We start from the raw sequence: 3487 nt of genomic DNA on the forward strand, positions 1-3487 counted from the left end.
AATGTGTTAAAAAGTGTCATGTTGGGGGCGTGTCCACAGTTCGCTGATTTATGGGTGTGTTGCTTCACATGTAGACTAGTTTCGGCTTCCCGCCCAACGTAACAAGGGGGCGGGGCCATAAGCTCACCCGCTCTGTGTTTGAAACACAGACAGGCAGACTGCGAGGATCCGCATTCAGTCGTACATGTACAACTCGGACACAGACCAAGCAGAGAGTACAAAATCATTTGTGTCTTTGTACAGTTTTACAGCCAACTGTGTGCTAGTTTCAAGTGCCGAGCTTGTACACAGAAACTAATAACCACGCACACTGAATTAACTTTGACTGAGGCACCGGATGTGTCGCACGAAGCCGCGACACGGCACACCAGACACTCTCTGTAGCGCGGCAGATACATGAAGTGTCCCGAATCGTCGCGCCACGCATTTTTGAATTCTAAACATAGGTTTCTGCAGCGGTCCGCAGCGCCCAGCCGTCGACTTGAGTGTACCCTGATAGAAACCGATGTTTAGAATTGTAAAACGCATGCTAGTTAAGATCACAGGGAGCTTCTGGGATCGCGAGAAATGCAAACGGCTGAAGTATAATGTAGACTCAATGAGAAGTACATATGTTTGCAAACCTACCTAAAGATACAACCAATAATTCCGATTAGAGCGATAATGTGGAGAATATTGATCTTGTGTTGAGCCCAATGAGCCTTGCATCTAAAAATAGAGCTAGCGTGTTCCTTTAGTGATATCGCTTCGACTCACGCTGAAAATGGTGGACGTGAATCAACAAACAGAGGATATGATGACGCGCCTGTCAATCAATATTGGTGGGCGGGGGAACCGCACTCCTACGTAAAGTTGCGGTCGGTTTGAAAACTGCTCCAATTGGTCCACCGTTTTTTATGTTGTTAAATTGAAAAAAAAAGCACTGGGTGTGTTTATATCACCCCAATATGACGGTCTATACACCATACTGTACATGCACATATGGCTGTCCAAACAGCTTGAAAAGTAGATTTTTTTTTTACCATAGGTGCCCTTTAAAACCTACCTGCAATTTCAGATTGAGTCATGTATGTACGTCTGTATGTATGTATGTGTGTGTGTGTGTGTAATTATAATAATATATTAGAATCGTATTTCCGATAATAGTATCAGATAAACCTAGCACAAATTCACACACACTAACACACTCGCACAGTAAATTGTGATGTGGATATCTGTGTTTGGAGGTCATGCTCTAGAATGATGCATGACAGTGATGCATGAGAGATGATGTGATGCCGTGTCCCATCATGCCCTCTGTCTGTACCGTCCAATTCAGTTCACCAGCTCACATCAGATCAAAACACCTCTGAGTTTTAACACTGATTGTGAGCCCTAAGAATGATGCTCTTATTTTTTTTTTACTATTCTGGTCTTGTTTCTTTAAATGTTTAAGTGTGGGCTGCATAATATGTCATTTCAGCATTGAAATCTATGTGAAAATTAGTCACATTGCAGGAAGTCAAGCACTTTCAAGTAGGCCTGTCACAATAATCAATATATGGACTTATCGCACAGCACATGGACATGACCTCGATCATTTTTGTTGATGCAATATACAGTATATCACCTATACACAAAAACAATTCTAGCTACACTGGAGGTTGCCGTAGTGCCGATAGTGGTTTACCGTAAATTACTATAGTATATTTTCATGTGGGTGTCTGACAGCTGAAAATAGATCTGGTAGCAGATATCGCAGCCTCTGTTACTTTTTACCTTGCACTTTTTTTTGTTAACATTTATTATTATTATTTATTTATTTATTTTCACATTCATGTTAAAATGACTATAATTAAATATCCTTAAAAATAAAATGTGTTCTTTGAAACAGTGGACTTGCATTGTGATGATATTATATTGTCATTCTGGCATTATACAGTATCATGAGTGGCATAAAATGGTCTTAAAATGGCAATAAATTTGTTTATAGCAGTATATTTTGGTGCAATATATTGTACATCAAAAAATAGATACCTTAACAGGTCTAATTTCAGGTGAATTTTTATCAAAGATGAATTGTTTATTTATATATAATGAAGACTATAGAGTGTTATTTTACTCTAATTTCTCTTCCTCAATACTGTTCGACTCCTCTGAAAAACCAGAAAGTGCTGTTTATTCAATGTATTATCTTTGTTCTGTTGTTTTTATCTGCTAATTGGTTTATGTTGTCTATATATTTGTGTGTGTGTCTATGTATAGATGTATACATGTATGTATGTATGTATGTATGTATGTGTGTGTGTGTATATATATATATATATATATATATATATATATATATATATATATATATATATATATATATATATATATATATATATATATATATATATATATATATATATATATATATATATATATGTATGTATGTATGTATGTATATGTACTCACTTAAAAAAGTTGGGTTAATAATAACCCAACAGGTAACCCATAGATGGGTCAATTTGGCACCGACCTTCTGTTGGGTTATTGTAACCCAATCCATTGGGTTAATAAGGTTAACCCAACAATTTGGGTTATAAAAATAACTAATTTGTTGGGTTATTTTGCCAAAAAGTGGCTTAACCCCTAAATAATAATAAATTATTATTATTATTATTATTATTATAGTAGTAGTCATCTTTATATGAAAATAAAAAAATACACCGCTTTTATTACATTGGCAAAGCTTTATTTAAATCCATGAATTTAGTGCCACATCTTTCACAATAACAAACGCCTGAGAGCAGTCTAGTTCATCCCCAAGCAGCAGGACAATAGGGTTCTGTCTCTGTTGCTCCTCCTCCTCTAAGTACTGAACGAAATACAAGTATACACACATGAATTAAATAATGTCCAACATTTATTGTCATAAATAATGCACCTAGAAGTCGCAAATCAACAAATTCTTGTTTTGCCTCCTGGTATGAGGGCCGAACCATCTTGCTGCACAATCTGTATGGCAGTGAAGAAATGATAGCTGGCTGAGTTGTTAAAGCGACATCTCCAAAGTGGGATCTCCAAGGCTGTCTTTATATCAAACAGAAAAAAAACACAATTAAACTCAAAACAAGCCCCTCATATCAAAGGTGAAATGCTATAAATTGGGATTAAAACAAAGCTGTTATGCAGGATTGTCTCACCAGATTAAATGTTTGCTTGAACTGGTAGATCCAAGGCTCTTCTTTTTTTGCAATACGAGAGGGTCCGCAGTGATGCATCTCCCCAAACTTAAAAAGTTTCTTTGGTGTGTGGGTATAAAATACCTGTCCTGAACAATCTAAAAATAAACAAAAACAGCACTTAAATCCATGCCATGCAAACAGTACACTGGATTTATTAAAGGGATATTTTACACAAAAATGGAAATTCTGTCATCTGTAATTCACCCTCCCCTTGTTCTAAATCTCTCCTCAGATGAACACAAAACATGAGATTTTGAACAAAATAGGTAACTAAACCA

At 36.3% G+C, this 3487-nt stretch overlaps 1 long non-coding RNA gene across 1 annotated transcript; it reads right to left on the reverse strand.

Annotated features, from left to right (window-relative positions):
- Positions 1-2865: 2865 nt before the first annotated feature.
- Positions 2866-3255, reverse strand: LOC130233897 (uncharacterized). Its single transcript, XR_008838250.1, has 2 exons — positions 3168-3255; positions 2866-3054 (listed from the first exon to the last, which is right to left on the reverse strand). It is a non-coding gene; the product is annotated as an uncharacterized LOC130233897 (long non-coding RNA).
- Positions 3256-3487: the final 232 nt, after the last annotated feature.

This window comes from Danio aesculapii, chromosome 8 (assembly GCF_903798145.1).
Source record: "Danio aesculapii chromosome 8, fDanAes4.1, whole genome shotgun sequence".
Taxonomy (NCBI): domain Eukaryota; kingdom Metazoa; phylum Chordata; class Actinopteri; order Cypriniformes; family Danionidae; genus Danio; species Danio aesculapii.